This window comes from Furipterus horrens, unplaced genomic scaffold (genome assembly GCF_987537825.1).
Source record: "Furipterus horrens unplaced genomic scaffold, mFurHor1.1.pri manual_scaffold_12, whole genome shotgun sequence".
Classification (NCBI taxonomy): domain Eukaryota; kingdom Metazoa; phylum Chordata; class Mammalia; order Chiroptera; family Furipteridae; genus Furipterus; species Furipterus horrens.
This window is the reverse complement of record NW_028327182.1, coordinates 70,118,086-70,134,242: the sequence shown is the minus strand read 5'-3', so window position 1 is coordinate 70,134,242 and position 16,157 is coordinate 70,118,086.

Sequence of the window (16,157 nt, the reverse complement as noted above, 5' to 3'; positions counted from 1 at the left end):
ACTGTCTTAACTCTGGGGGGCTCAGTCAAACTGGGACTTAAGAGGAGAAAGAAAGAAGGAATCCTCACAAGCCACAGAGCACAAGCGCACCTTCAGGCACTGTGGGTGGTGACAGGAGAGTTGCCTGGGACAGGGAGCGCCCAGGACACACCTTTCCACAGTATTGGAGCTGTTAGGTGTCCCCAGCCAGCAGCCAGCTTTTCGTATCTGCAGGGACATTTTCCTCCTCTTTGGTAAGGTCTTGTGTAGGCTGCTCTGGTCCATGTTTAATCCCTCCCAAACAGCCCTGGAACCCGCTCACCTTCATTTCTGAAAGGGCCACAAATGGCAGAAAAATGCATTGACTGTCAAGTGGAATTTTTGAGCACTTGGAAATATTAATTTAGAAAATTCTAGAGTTACAGAAGGCCAAAGCTCTGAAGTGTGAGAGAATATCCAGAAAGTATATTTAGAACATCCCTTCAGAGCCAGACATCCTGGCTCAAATCCTCCTCTGCACTGACTTTTTCCCCCTACCCTCTGCTTTCTCACCGAGTGCCTCCCCTGGCGAACTGATGGGAAGCAGGCCCTGTTTGGAGGATGACAGACTCTCCCCAGGTCCCACAGCCTCCCCATCCCAGGAGTCCCTGTCGGCCCAGCCTCCCCAGACGCATCCCAGACTGTCAGGTCTGTGTCTTTATTCTGACTATGATGAGCCACAGGGGTCCTCTGTCATCCTTGTGGTCCCAGATGTGTGCTCTGGCTCCCGCCCTTGTCAGGTCTTACCTTTTGCACAGCCAGCAGTCAGCCCCTTCCCCACCTGACCCCCCACCCACAAACCAGATACTTTTCCAGTACTGTGTTCTCAATTCCAGCCTTTTACAACTCCCAGAATGACACAGGTCTTCCAAAGAGGAGGAATCTCAATTAGTCTTCTTCATTAGCAAATCTACCCATCTGGAAGTGGACTTCCTCTGGTGGCCTAGCTCCCAGTCACAGACCCTCAAAGTCCTCTGCTCTCATTGCTGCAGAGAGATGTAGCCAGGGGGAAATACAAGAGGCCTGTCCAGCGATGGAGACCTGGGACAGGAAAGCAGGCCACTCCTGGGCCTATGTGGCTTTGTCCATATGGGATGGGCCTGGACCAATACTTACCAGGAACTGATTTTTCATAACAGATGCCTTTATGAAAGCAGCACCCGAGTCCCTGACACTGATCTCTGCTGACATTGTGGTGACATATGTAGTACAGAGAAATGTCGCACACTGCAGGGCACAGACACACACAGACCAGTTATCACCAGGAACACAGCCACTTGGGACTTGGACGGGAAACATAGGGGTTTCTCTTGTGGGTTCTGTTATGTTTCTAATTACTGTATGCATCATACAGATCTCACTTTGAGACTAAGATCTGGAATAAATTGGATTGCTGAACAAAATAATGTCAAGTTAATTACACAGACTAATGCAGGGTCCGCTGATGATGAAGGAGATAATACATCTCACTGGGGCACTTGCCAGGCTCAGTTCTCTACAAAGAAAATGGGAAACAAAGATCTTACACAATGGGTATCTGGGAGTTCAGATTATAATGTGTAATTAATTCACTTGTAAATAGATGGTGAATTAAAATTATCAATGTGGGTTAAGGATTATTTCAGAATTTAAAAATTGAATCCAAAGGACAGGAAGTTTAATACCAGTTTTGACATAAAAGAAAAAAATGATAATGAATATGCAATACACTGTAGGAGACAAGTAACCATTTTCAACACAGCTCACCTACACATCAGCTTTAGAGACATATGACCACTCCGCCTATTTGGCAGCAAGCAACATCTGCCCCAACCCTGCTGGGGTCTCTATCACAAGGGTAAGGAGAGGAGGGGAGCCTACCACCTTTCTGACTTTCCAGTGAACTCCAGTCATTTTCCTAGAGTTGATTTAGACTTTAGACTTTCAGACCAAGGATTTCCAGAGAAACCACTGTCCCTTGTGCCCTTCCCTCTGTTTCCCAAGACCCCCAACTCTAGGTTTGCCAAACACTGTCGCCATGGCCTCCCACACCAAACAGAGATGTGATGGAACTGTGGTGGCCCTCTGAATGGCACTGCAGCCACAGGAGTACACAGCTGGATATGCCAGCAGAGTTGAAGAATGAGAAATCCAGCTGTTAACCTCCAGCACCGCCACCCTCTGTTAAAGCTGGATCCTAGTAGCCAGAGCCTGTCTTGCTGACTGGGAGGGCAAGGGAGCCAGAGCAGACAGAGGGGCCTGTCCTTGACACAGCTGGACTAGAGTGGCTCAGAGCTGGTCACAGGAGGTCCATGGTCTGCTAGCCTCCCTGGGGGTCCCTGTGGTCACTGAGCTCTCAGTTAATCTGCAGAGTGGCCATCGGCAAGGGAAAGGGAGCTATACTGGGTTTTGCTTATGGTGTGGTCTGGGCTGCAGGGAGCCCCACCTAAGGCCCCCAGGGAGGTGATGATTATCTCAGGGACACAGCACAGGGAGCACTGCCATGCCCACCTGTGGCTCCCACAGAATTGAGATGGGGCTGCTGATGACAGTCATGGTGTCAGCAAACACTGGCTCCTGTGTGCTCAGGTCCTCAACCTCATCCAGAAAGATCCAGGAGATCCAAGACCAGATAGCTGGTGGGCATAAGGTGGAAATACCTAAAATACATATATACCTCCCTATAGCCAAGGAGATGAGAGTTCCCAGACAGTGCTCTAGGTGACAGCAGAGGTTTATTTCAGCAAACACCATGGGCACAAAAAAATTCATGAAGAGAAACAATTTGGCTGTGACCAAGCCACTTTCCCAGACATGACATCATCTCGTGTCCAGCCCTGTCTGTGAGCCAAAGGACAGGCACCAAGGCACACGTGGCAGCCCTTTATTTCTAAATGGGAGTGAAACAGGGAACAAGCAAGATTGCTTTGAGGCTGGAAGAATGTGAGCTTGGAGTCCGGGGCCAGCGAACAGTTTCTGACAGGCTAGCATGACTGGTGGGTTTCAGGTGACTCCTCTATACAATGGAGATGTACTGGTTTAGAAACCATAGATTTTCTTAATATCATTTTTATTTAATTTTTTTTTAATTTAAGCACATTTTATTAATTATGCTGTTACAGTTGTCCCAATTTCTTTTCCCTTTACTCCCCTCTGCCCAGTATCCCACTTCCCTCCAGTAATCCCACCCTTCTTAGTTCATGTCCATGGGTCATGCATATAAGTTCTTTGGCTTCACTCTTTCCTATATTATTCTTAACTTCCCTCTATCTATTTTGTACCTACCAATTATCTTAACCTCTGCACCATTTCCCCATTTCCCCATTTCTCCTCCTTCCCCCTCCCAGCTGATAATCCTCCAAATGATCCCCATACCTATGATTCTGTTCCTATTCTGGTTTGCTTACTTGGATTTTGTTTTTATTTTTTAGATTCAGTTGTTGATAGTTGTGTTTGTTGTCATTTTAGTGTTCATAGTTTTGATCTTCTTTTTCTTAAATAAGTCCCTTTAACATTTCACATAATAAGGGCTTGGTGATGATGAAATTCTTTAGCTTTACCTTGTCTGGAAAGGACTTTATCTGCTTTTCCATTCTAAATGATAGCTTTGCTGGATAAGGTAATCTTGGCTGTAGGTCCTTGCTTTTCATCACTTTGAATACTTCTTGCCAGTCCCTTCTTGCCTGCAAAGTTTCTTTTGAGAAATCAGCTGATAGTCTTATAGGAACTCCTTTGTAGGTAACTCTATTCTTTTCTCTTGCTGCTTTTTAAGATCCTCTCTTTATCTTCAATCTTTGACATTTTAATTATGTCGTGTCTTGGTGTGGTCTTTGGGTTTAGTTTCTTTGAGACTCTCTGTGTCTCTGGGACTTGTATGTCTATTTCCTTTGCCAAATTTGGGAAGTTTTCCTTATTTTTTCACATAAGTTTTCAATTTCTTGCTCTTCCTTTTCTCCTTCTGGCACCCCTACGATTTGGATACTGGCACATTTAAAGTTTTCCCATAGGTTCCTAAGCCTCTCCTTGGTTTTTTGGGTTTTTTTTTTCAATTCTTATTTCTTTATTCTGTACTAGTTGACTATTTATTTCTTCTTTGTGTTCCAAATCATTGATTTGAATCCCATTTTCTTCTGTTCTCCATTGGTTTCATGTGCATTTTCCTTCATTTCATTTAGCTTAACCTTCACTTCTTCCCTTCTGCGTTTGCAATATTCAAGCATATCTGGCAAGTCTGTGGGCATCTTTATCACCAGTGTTTTGAACTCTGTGTCTGTTAGGTTGGCTATCTGCTTGCCACTTAGTTCTTCCACTGGAACCTTGATCTGTTCCCTCTTTGGGGTCATACTTTACTGTCTCTTCAACTTGACAGGCTCCTGTGTTTGCTTCTGTGTCTTAAGTAGAGCTGTTGCACCTGTTACATTGTAAGGGGTGAAGCCTTAGGTATTAGTCAGTACAAGGTGACCTATTTGACCACGTTGTGGCACTGTGTGTGGGGAAGGGGTCTGAGAGGAAAAAATGCTTCTTGCTCAGCACTTGCCCCCTTTCCAGGCAATTCTCCCACTTCCCTTATGGGACTGGCCCTTTCTAGCTGTTGCCCTAGTGATGGTTCCCAGAGTGGGTGTTTTGTGGATGTTCTAGGACCATGAGGGCCCTCTGAAAAACAGACTGCTGAGAAACTGGCAGTTTCGCCCTCTGCCCCAACCTCCACTGGTCCACTGTCAGAAGCACTGAGACTTTATTTTCCCTGGTGCTGGAACTGTGAGGTACATGGTCTTATCTGGTGCTGGGAGTGCTACCCAGGTGACCCTCCTGACTTTTTTTTTATGTGTGACTGCGCTTTCCACTGGCAAGTCACAGCTGCTGCCACCACCCCCACCACACCATGTCCTCTCCACCCCAGCTCTGCCCCTCCTACCTGTCAGATTGAGTATTTCTTCTTTATATCTTTGTTTGTTGGACTTCCATGCACATCGATTTTCTGGAACTTCTGGTTGTCTCCAGTTTTGAAGTAGTTGTATTTCTTTTTAATAGTGTGGAGGAAGACACAGCATGTCTACCTATGCCTCCATCTTGGCTGGAAGTCCTAAAAAAGATTTTCTTTATTTGAAAGAACAACTCCCAGCAAGATGGAGGTGTAGGTAGACACACTTCACCTCCTTTCACAACCATAAGAAGGATCACAACTAACCTCAAAACAAAAAAACAACAAGAACTGCCAGAAAATCAAACTGTACAGAAGTCTGACAACAAAGGAATTAAAGAATAAATATCCAGACATATAGGAGGGGCAGAGCTGAGGGACCAGAGTGAAGAGGACATAATATGACAGCAGTGAGGCATCAGTGAGGCATCGGTGAGCCAGCCATAGCAAGGTAGCAGTGGCAGCCAGCAGAACGGGTGGTCTCACATTAACATGTGGCAGATAAAAGCTGGGAAGGACACTTGGGAAGCAATCCCAGCTCCAGGCCAAACCACACACCCCAGGGTTCCAGCACTTGGAAAAATAAAGCCTCATTGCTTCTGGCTATGAAAATCAATGGGGGTTGGGGTGGCAAAATAAACTGCCCATCTCTCAGGACAGTCCATTTAGAGGACCTCCACAGTCCTAAAACACACACACACACACACACACACACACACACACACACACACTGGGAACCACCACCAGCTAGAGGGGCTCCGGTTGCATATGGGAAGTGGGGAAAGTGACTGGAAATGGAGTGAGTGCCAAGCAAGTGGCATTGTTCCCTCTTTGACCCCTCCCCTGCACTGAAAAACACCTAAGGCTCCACCTCTTATAATATAAGAGATGCACCAAGACAGTGAGTCAAAGAAGCTCTACCAAATCCATAAAAACAAACACAGGGAGGCTGCCAAATTGAGGAGAAAAAGAAATATGGCCAAATGAAAGAATATATCAGAACTCCAGAAATAGAACTAAGCAAAACAAAGATATCCAACCTATCAGATAAAGAGTTCAAAACACTGGTGATATGGATACTCAGGGAACTCACTGATTATGGCAAAAGCATAAAGGAAGAAATGAAGGCTACACTGAGTGAAATAAATAAAAATTCACAGGGAACCAATAGTGAAGGGAAGAAAACTAGGGTTCAAATCAATGAACTGGAACATAAGGAAGAAATAAACAGTCAACAAGTACAGAATGAAGAAACAAGAATTCAAAAAAAGTGAGGCAAGAATAAGAAGACTCTAGGACATCTCCAAAATTACCAACATTGAATTATAGGGATGCCAGAAGGAGAAAAGAAAGAGCAAGAAATTGAAGACTTATTTGAAAAAATAATGAAAGAAAACTTCCCTAATTTTTTGAAGGAAATAGACATAAAAGTCCCAGAAGCACAGAGCGTCCCAAACAAGTTGGACCCAAAGAGGAACACACCAAGACAGATCATAATTAAAGTGCCAAAGGTTCATGATAGAGAATCTTAAAGGCAGCAAGAGAAAGGCAGAGAGTTACTACAAAGGAGTTTCCATAAGACTATCAGTTGGTTTCTCAAAAGAAACTTTGCAGGCAAGAAGAGACCGGCAAGAAGTATTCAAGGTGATGAAAAGCAAGGGCCTACAACCAAGATTACTCTATCCAGCAAAGCTTTCATTTAGAATGGAAGGGCAGATAGAGTGCTTCTGAACAAGGTAAAGCTGAAGGAATTCATCACCACCAAGCCCTTATTATATGAAATGTTAAAAGGACTTATTTAAGAAAAAGAAGGTGATTCAAACTATGAACAGTAAAATGTCAACAAACTTACAACTATCAACAACTGAATCTAAAAAAACAAAAACAAACTAAGCAAACAACTAGAACAAGAACAAAGGTATAGATATGGAGATCATTTGGAGGACTATCAGCTGGGAGGGGTAGAATGGGTAAAGTTCAGGGATTAAGAAGCATAATTGGTTAGTACAAAATAAACAGGAGATGGTAAGAATAGTAAAGGAAATGAAGAAGCCGAAGAACTTATATGTACAACCTATGGACATGAGCTAAGGTGAGGAATCGTTGGAAGGAAGTGGAGTACTGAGCAGAGGGGAGCAAAGGAAAAAAATTGGTACAACTGTAATAGCATAATTAATAAAATATAATTTAAAAACAAGAGAAACATACTTCGTGTTCATACTAATTGTTCACTTTAATATCACCACACAGGTAAGAAAATCTTGGTACATACTTTCCCATTTTGGCTGCCTTAATGGAATATTTTGGAATAGCAGCTGGTCCCCTACACCAACCTTTGTGGAAGCTCAATCTCTCCATCACATCTGAGACTTCTGAACCTCTCTGGCCTTCTTCCCCCTCCTCTCCAGCACTCCTTTATTTGCCTGGACCTTCCATGATGATGTTTCAATGCATTTCTTTCAAGTCACTACACAGAAGAGTTTCTCCCATTTCCAAATCCCTGGCCATCCCAGGAACCTCCCTAGTCAGTCTCTGTTTCAAGCCAAAAAAAGAAAACCAAATTTTGTATTCTTCTATTTCCTTATCTTTCACTTATTAATAGTCATGCATGAAGAAAAGCTCAGCTGAGAAAAAAATTCAAGAAACACACATCTGCACAGTTGAAGTGACACTTTCCTCTTCTCACCCAATCCCCAATGGTGTCACACTCCTGGAATTTTTCTCTACATAGTTTTAAGTGACTGCACACTGTATATACACATTAATCATATGCCTTAGAGAAAGTCACATTTACATAAAATTTCCTACAACATCCAGGTACAAGTGTCCAAATTCACATATTGGGCGGGGCTGGGGAAAAGTGAACTTCACTGTAAAGAAACACTTTTTCTTTACAAAAAAAAAAAAAAAATGAGACTTCGGGCCAAGATGAAGGCGTAGACAGACATGCTGTGTCTCCCTCCACAACTAAGAAGGAATACAACTATCTCAAAACTAGAAACAAGCAGAAGTTCCAGAAAATCAAAGTGCATGGAAGTCCAGCAAACAAAGATATAAAGAAGGAATACTCATCCACACGGGTAGGAGGGGCGGAGCCATGGCAGAGAGGACACAGTGTGGTGGTGGCAGTAGCGGCAACAGCAGCAGGCCAGCAGAAAGCACAGTTACACGTTTTAAAAAGTCAAGAGAGACACCTGGGAAGCGTTTCTAGCTCCTCAGCAGACCGTGCAGCTCACTGTCCCAGCACCGGGGAAAATCAAGCCTCATTGCTTTTGACTGTGCAAACCAGTGGGGCTTGGGACAGAGGCAGAAACTGCTGGTCTCTCAGAAGAGTCCACTTGTTTAAAGGGCCCCCACAGACCTAGAACATCTGCAGGCCCACCCACTTTGGAAACAACAGCCAGGGAAGCAGCTAGAGGGGTGCCAGTCCAGTGCGGAAGTGGGAGAAGTGCCTGGAAAAGGGGCGAGTGGTGGGCAAGAGGCATTGTTCCTTCTCAGAACCCTCCCCCGCATTCAGCACCATAATGTGGTGAAACAGGTAGCCCATTACTGAGGAATGCCTAAGGCTCCGCCCCTTACAATGCAGTAGGAACAACAGCTCTCCCTGGGACACAGAAGCAAACAAACACAGGAGACTTCTGGCCAAGATGGAGGCCTAGACTCACATGCTCCCTCTCCCTCCACAACTAAGAAGGAATACAACTACTGCAAAACCAGAAATAACCATAAGTTCCAGAAAATAAATGGAAGTCCAACATATGAAGTTATAAAGAAGGGGTGCTCGTCCGGACAGGTAGGAGAGGCGAAGCCGAGGAGGAGAGTTCAAGCTGTGCTGTCCATGGCAGCAGCAGCGACAGAGGCAGGACAGCGGTAAGAACAGACACCCGTATTTAGAGGAAGGTGAGAAGCGCCTGGGGAGCACCCCCGGATGCAGACCAGACCCATCAGCTTCTGATTCCAAAGCCGGGGAAGGTAGACCTCCATTGCCTAGGACTGTAAGGCGTGGAGGGGGTGGGGATGGAGGAGGAGGCTCCCAGTCTCTCAGCAGAGAGTGAGCAGCAGGAACCCATCTTGGGCCCCAACCCCCGCAGAAAATGCCACAGCATGGTAAAACGGGTCCCCCAGTTGTGACGAGTGTATGGGGCTCTGTCCCCTATAGTGTAGGAGGTGTGACAGCCCCACCCAGGAAGCAAAGGTAAACACAAAATGGTCAGGATGACACAGATCATGATAGAGATCCTGGTGACGCAGCTGACCAGACAGCAAATATCTAATCTAACGGATCAGCAGATAGGAAATCTTCCTGAGGTACCCTTCAGAGCTTTGGTTATAAAAATGCTTACAGACCTAACAGCAGATCTTAAACAAGACAGGGAAGGAATGAAGGCTAGTCCTGCTGAAATGAACAAAAACACATATGAAACTAGTGATGAGGGAAAGAAAACCAGGGATCAAATCAACAAATCGGAACATAGGGAAAGAACAAACAGTCAACCAGTGCAGAAAGAGGAAGCAGAAAGTAAGGAAAATGAGAGACTCAGAAACTTATCGGACATCTATAAGCGGGCCAACATCCAAATCATAGGGCTGCCAGAAGGTGAAGAAGAAGAACTAGAAATTGAAAAATTATGTGAAAAAATAATGAAGCAGAACTTCCCTAACTTGGGGAAGGAAATAGACTTAAAGGTCCAGGAAGCACAGAGAGTTCCAGAAAAACTGGACCCAGGGAGAACCACACCAACACGTATTATAATCAAAATGTCAAAAATTAAAGATAAAGAGAGAATCTTAAGAGCAGCAAGAGAGGAGAAGAGAATTACATACAAAGGGGTCCCAATAAGACTATCAGCTGATTTCTCAAAAGAAACCCTGCAGGCAAGAAGGGACTGGCAAGAAATATTCAAAGTAATGAAAAACAAAAACCTACAACCACAATTACTCTATCCAGCAAAGCTGTCATTCAGAATAGAAAGGCAGAACTTCCGGCCAAGATGGAGGCTTAGACGGACACGCTAGGTCTCCCTCTACAACTAGAGAGGAATACAACTACTTCAAAACAAAGGATAACTAGAAATTCCAGAAAATAAAACTACACGGAAGCCCAACATATGAAGTTATAAACCAGCGGTGCCATTTGGGCAGGTAAGAGTTAAAGAGGGCAGTGCTGTTTGCGATCGCACCTGAGATCGGGCGGGACGGCGAAAAATCCCGGCGGCAGTCAAGCCCCTGGCAGTGCGCGACCCCAGCACTGGGGAAAGCAGCCACCGCATCGCCTTGAACAGTGAGGCCCAGGGGGGTGGGAGGATGGATCCCGGTCTCCTAGCTGAATAACTGTGTGAATCCATCTTGGACCCCCGCCCCCAAAGAAAGCACCACAGGGCTGCGAAATAGGTCGCAGACAGGCGCCGGTCGCTGATTTGTGACGCGTACGCAGGCACTGCCCCCTGCCCCCTATAGCCAGCCCAAGAAAACAAAACCCATCTGTCAAAATGAGGCAGACAACTATAGAAATCCCGGTGACACAACTCACCAGGCAGCAGATAGAGAACCTGACAGATGAACAGATAAGAAACCTGTCAGAGGCTCAGTTCTGGGCCATTGTTATCAGGTGGCTTACAGAATTCACAAAAGATCTGGAAAAAGATGAGAAAGAAGCGAAAAACACTCATAACGAAAGGAACAAAACCACATACGAGACAGATGGTGAGGAAAAAAAATCCAGAGTTCATTTCAACAAACTGGAATATGGAGAAGGAACAAGCAGTCAACCAATGCAGGGAGAGGAAATGGGAAGCAAGGATGAGAGGATCAGAAACCTCTGGGACAGCTATAAAAGGCCCAACATAAGAATCATTGGTTTGCCAGAGAGTGAGGAAGATGAACTAGAACTTGAAAAATTGAGTGAAAATATAATAAAGGAAAACTTCCCAGACTTGGGGAAGGGAATAGACTTGCAGGTCCAGGAAGCAAGGAGAGTTCCCAAGAGACTGGACCCAGGGAGAACCACTCCAAGACACATTATAATCAAAATGTCAAAAATTAAAGATAAAGAGAGAATCTTAAAAGCAGCAAGAGAGAAGAAAAGAATTATGTACAAAGGGGTCCCAATTAGACTATCAGCTGACTTCTCAAGGGAGACCCTACAGGCAAGAAGGGACTGGCAAGAAATATTCAAAGTAATGAAAATCCAAAACCTACAACCACGAATACTCTATCCAGCGAAATTGTCATTCAGAATAGAAGGACAGAGAAAGTGTTTCCAGGACAAAATAAAACTGAAAGAGTTCATTAGATCCAAACCACTGTTATATGAGATGTTAAAGGGACTGGTTTAAAAAACAGAAGCTAGGGAGATGAAACAAAGGCAAACTAAACAGGCAACGAGAGTGGAAAAGGAACTGTGGGTACGGGAAGCATATTGGGGGGAGGTCAACAGGGAGGGGGAGTGGGGAGAGGGAGGGAGATGATATAGGAATTGGGGATCATAGTAGGAGGGAATGGAATAGACGGAGAGAGGTTGGGAGGAACTGTATGCACAACTAATGGACATAATCTAAAAGGGGGGGACAACTGGAGGGAGGGGGGCCACCGGGTGGAGGGGAGCAGAGGGAAGGGAAATTGGCACAAATGTAATATTTTAATCAATAAAACACATTAAAAAAAAAAAAAAAAAAAACAGAAAGGCAGAGAAAGTGCTCCCAAGACAAAGTAAAACTAAAGGAGTTCATCGGATCCAAACCACTGTTATATGAAATGTTAACGGGACTTGTTTAGGAGAAAGAGGATCAAAACTATGAACATTAAAATCAAAACTGCATCACAACAACCAACAACAGAAGCTATGGAATTGAAACAAAGGCAGACTAAGGCAAGGGGAGTGGGAGAATTATAGGTATGGGGAACATTTGGCGGGGGGGCGGTCAGTGGGTAGGGGGAAGGGAGGAAAGGGAGGGAGATGGTATGGGAATTAAGAAGCATAGTAGGAGGGAGTATAGTAGACAGGAAGATGTTGAGAAGAACTGTAAGCACAACCAATGGGCATGGACTAAGGGGGGGATATCTGGAGGGAGGAGGGTCACTGAGTGGAGGGGAACAAAGGGAAAAGAAATTCGGACAACTGTAATAGCATAAACAATAAAGCATATTTTTAAAAATGATAAAAATCACTCTTGCCCTGGCTGGTGTGGCTCAGTTGGTTAGAGCATTGTTCCAAAAATAGAAAGGTCACAGGTTTGATTTCTGGTCAGGGCACATACCTGAGTTGCAGGTTTGGTCCCTGGTGGGATGCATGCAAGACGCAATCAGTTGATATTTCTCTCCCTCTCCCTCCCTCCATTCCCCTTTCTAAAACCAAGAAGCATGACCTCAGGTAAGGATTTTTAAAAATTAATCTTGTTATAAAAATTATGAAGTAGCTGAAGAATATGTTTGGCATATCATATGAAAACACCTTTAATCTTTTAACCCCCTGGGAAATAAATATATTTCTTATGCTGAAAACCTCAGGTTCAGGGTTTCTTTCAATGAAATTTTAAGAAAACGAAGACTTCACAGTATTTTCCTACATTATTTTTAAAAACAAGTTTCTTTGCCATCCCTTCTCAGACTAGTGACTAATTGTCAACACCTTGGGTTGAAATAGGCCTCTACAATGGTCTTTTCTTGATACCTGCAAATTTCTTCAGGGGATGAAAGGGGGACTTTTTGAATTCTGGTGTGTATCTCATTGTAGCAGTTGAAGGACAGGCGAGGGTTCAAGGAGACCTGGGAGAAAGAGAAGTTAGCACAGGCCAGACCTCAAGGCAGCCAGGCTGATGTGGGCTGAGTCTTACCTGTCCCCCAGCTAAGCCCCTGGCCACACAGCTAGCTCCCAGTTACACTCCAAGTACACAACTTTTGTATCCAACAGGAAACTGGCCACCTCCTCCCTCCCGCTGCACCTGGCCAGTAGTGTGGAGCCAGTGGCTAGTCCAGCCCACGTGCTGTGATGTCACACAGCCCCATGATATCACATAGAGGGCAGAATGTGATGCTGGCCCTTGTAGGGCAGACAGGACACTTAAAGGGCCAAGAACAGTGGGAGAGCCTTAGGGCAGGCATGGCATCAAAAAGCCTGTCCTCCTCTAGACCCTGCACTCAGCCTCGTTTCTGTAGAATACCTGCCCTCATTGCCCAACCTGGCCTGGCTTCAGAGCCAGGTGTTTGAGTCTTGCCGCTCCCATCCTCGATCCATGTTTCTCCTTCTTGGAGAGTCCACTTCTGCTGGCACTGCTGGGATGCAACAGTGAGCAAAACGGAAGTCCCCACCCTCAGGGATGTATATGCTAGTGAAAGGAGACAGAACAGACATGTCAGATCAGACATGCACTGGGGAGAGCAGGGAAGCAGAGCACATTGGTTTGGAAGCAGCTGGGGCAGGGAGTAGATTTCTGTTTTACAGGGGTGAGCAGGCGGCCTCTGAATTAGATAGCATCTAAGCAGGTTTGAAAGAAGGTAAAGGAAGGCATTATGTGGATGTCCAGGAAGCACATGCAAGGCTGAAGGAGCAGCAAGTACAAAGGCCCTGGGGTGAGGCAGGCCTGGTGAATCTGAGAAACTGGAAGGAGGCCAGTGCAGCTTGAGTGAAGTAAGATAGAGACGTCACAGAGACTAAATCATGAGCACTTTGGCCTTCACACTAAGTGAAATAGGGCACTAAGACAGGATTTTGTGTAGAGGAGAAATTGAATTATATTTTAACAGCATCACTCTGGCTGTGCTAAAAATACATAGTAAGGAAGCAAGAGTAAGCTTGAATCACATAATAATCCAGGAGAAAAATAAGGGCGGGACCAGAGTAGTAACAAGTTGAATGTTTCTTGTGTGTCATTTTAGAGTAAGATTGGCTGACAGACTTGTGAGAGGGAACAAGTCAGTGAACCCAAGGATTTTGCCTGAGGCTGGAAGGGTGGACCTGCGAGGCAGATACTGTGTCTCTGGTCAGAGCTGAGGTCCCACAGGACATGCATGATAGGCAATGGAATAGAGAGCCATCTGCATGCAGAAGAGCACCCAGGGATGCCTGGGTTGCCAGGGACAGAGAGCCTGCAAATTAGAAGAGGCAGGAGCTCAGGTGGTAGGAGGCACAGTGTGTGGCAAGGTGTTCCAGAGATAAAAGAAGAAAGCTGATCTGTGAGGAAGGAAGAACACATGTGCCTGGACCAGATGAGGGTGAGGCAATGAGGCAGGGGAATATCATCAGATGGCAAGTGGAGTGACCACCACCCAGCGGAAAAGGCATGGCTGTTGGTTGATGTGTGGCACTTGCTGGACTGCTGGGGCGAGGAGGAGGGACTCTGGACTTAATTAGGATTGAGGTTCCTACAGGACAGGGGTGGTGGTTCTGGCAGGATTTAAGCAGGAAAATGTGAGGACAGAACAAGAGTGGAAGGGTGAGCCCATGGGCGGTGGGGGGGTTGGTGCACAGAGAGGAGGAACTACCCAGCCTCTCTCATTATCCAGTTGTCCTAATGGCTGCACCTCCTCATGTTCCCAAACTAAGGCAGTCAGCTTCTCTCTCCTGGGAATCTTAACCTGCAGTAGCACAGAACCTGCCCAGTGTTGGTTCAGGTTCATTTCTCGACAAGCTTCCAGGAAGTTCATAGAGACAGGGAGTCAAGCGTGGTCACTAAAGGCTGTGGTTTGTACCAGGAGACTGAGATAACCCTTAGGTGGAGGAGGACGCTCACAACAGGCTTCCAGGGAAGAGGCAAAAGAGGACCAGAGATTCCAAAGGATTCATTCAAGTGAAGACAGAGACAAGGCAGGGCAGCTAGGGGACAGTGTGGGCAACAGCACTGGGGCAGGGAGGACAGGCAGGGCAGGAAGCCTCCCAGGGAGAATGCCACTACAGTGGTGTTGGTAGGACCAGGAGGAAAAGGAAGGGCGATCCCCCCCCACACTCACCCCCCACCCCCCGCCGGCCCCATCAGCATCCACCTGAGGCCACAGGACAAGGAGGTGCCACTTCACCCGGACCTGGGTGGCCAGAACCCACAGGCCGTTGTTCAGGAAGACCCACCCCCACCCCGCCCCAGGCATGTAGTGCCTGAAGCCACTGTGCACTTTGGAGACCAGCCAGGCCAGGCCTATGGAGGACAGAAGCTTAACAGTCCACAGGAGGGGGAGCCAGAGTGGCCAGGGCTCATCCCTTCCTTTATTAGCCCCGAGTCCTGTTCCCATGTGATAAATAGCAATTGCATTTACTGACTTAATTTGTTGCCGTGGGCTGTGTCATTTTCCGATGGGGAAATGTAGATGGTGGTGTGAGTTTTCTAAAATAGGAAAAGTACCTTGGGATCCGTTACAACCTTGATGACTCTTAACTACTAATCCTTTATTATGTAACACCATAATGGGATTTAAATAACCTATAGCAACACAGGGGCCTAACTTCTGGGAGGGCAGGTACCCAGGTTAAAGTCAGGGGATTAGGCCAATGTCTAGAGCTGAGAGTCCACTTTCCCTATTGCTACGAGTTGAATGTGCCCTCCCTGCTGTCCGCCCCTCACCCACCAGAAAAGAGAGACATGTTGAAGTCCTGATGCCTGGTACCTGTGCACATGACCTTATTTGGAAATAGGGTCTTGGCAGATACCATCAGGTCAGGATGAGGTCATACTCAATGTCCTACTAAGAAGAGAACATAGACACACAGAGGTGGTGGCCTTGTGAAGACACACACACGGCAGGGGTGGGTGGGGAGGGAAGATGGCCATTTGCTGACAGAAGCAGAAATTGGAGCCACAAGACCACAGGACAAGAACACCAGGGACTGCTGTAGCCACCAGAAGCTGGCCAGCACAGGAAGGATCCTCCCTGACAGCCTTCGGAGGGAGTGTGGCCCTGCCAATCAATGCCTTGGTTTCAGACTTCTGGCCTCAGAACTGTGAGAGTCAAGTGCTGTTCAAGTCCACCTGGTCTGTGGCATTCCTTACAGCAGCCAGGGGAGAAACACCTACGTAATACGGATGTTAGAAAAGATGACAATAAGCCCAAAGCATGTGGATTACTCCTGGGCTGCCTCGGACACTATGGGCCACCTGGGACTGGCGCCCACAGGCCAGTGTGGTCTTAGCCTCAAACAGCCCCACCCTCCCCTCTCTGTGCCTCTGCCAACCACACATCACAAGACAGCCAATCCAGTTCATCAGCTGCAAAGTGACACTTGACCACCAGCTATGCTGACAGATCTCACATA